Below are 581 nucleotides of genomic sequence, written 5' to 3' on the forward strand. Positions count from 1 at the left end.
TTTTGGTTACATACGGGCATAACAGGTGCATAATCCCGTGGAAGAGAGACAGGCCTAGCGGGCGAGAGCCCTTAGCCAAGAGTCGACATGGCCCCGGCGATCTTGTTGCATGCGAACACGCCACAGATCGGCGTCCTCACTACAGCATTGCAGAGAGTCCTGGCCAGAGACGGCGCCTGCCGCTGGAAAACCACGGCGTTGCGATGTTTCCACAGGTGCCAGCAACATAGCATCACAAACTCCACTCCAGAGTCAATGACGTTGCCAGCCACACTGACCAGAGAGCTCAAGTGGCAGACCGAGGCCCCATCCGCACATATCCCAGCGCTCTGCCAGAAACCCGCCGCGAACGGGCAGGCAAACATCAAGTGATCCGCAGTTTCGAGAGCGACGGGGCACAGAGGGCAGACGGCCTCGTCCCGAGCTAGAATGCACTTCCGCAACAGGACGTCTCGCATGTGTATGCGCCTTTGAACCAGCAGCCAGCAGAAGAACTGGACGCGGGACGGCACCCGCGCGCTCCATATCATGGCGGCGTAAGTCACGCTCACCCCACCGAACCGCAAGAGGGTGTAGACCGA

The sequence above is a fragment of the Triticum dicoccoides genome, chromosome 7B (genome assembly GCF_002162155.2).
Source record: "Triticum dicoccoides isolate Atlit2015 ecotype Zavitan chromosome 7B, WEW_v2.0, whole genome shotgun sequence".
Lineage (NCBI taxonomy): Eukaryota > Viridiplantae > Streptophyta > Magnoliopsida > Poales > Poaceae > Triticum > Triticum dicoccoides.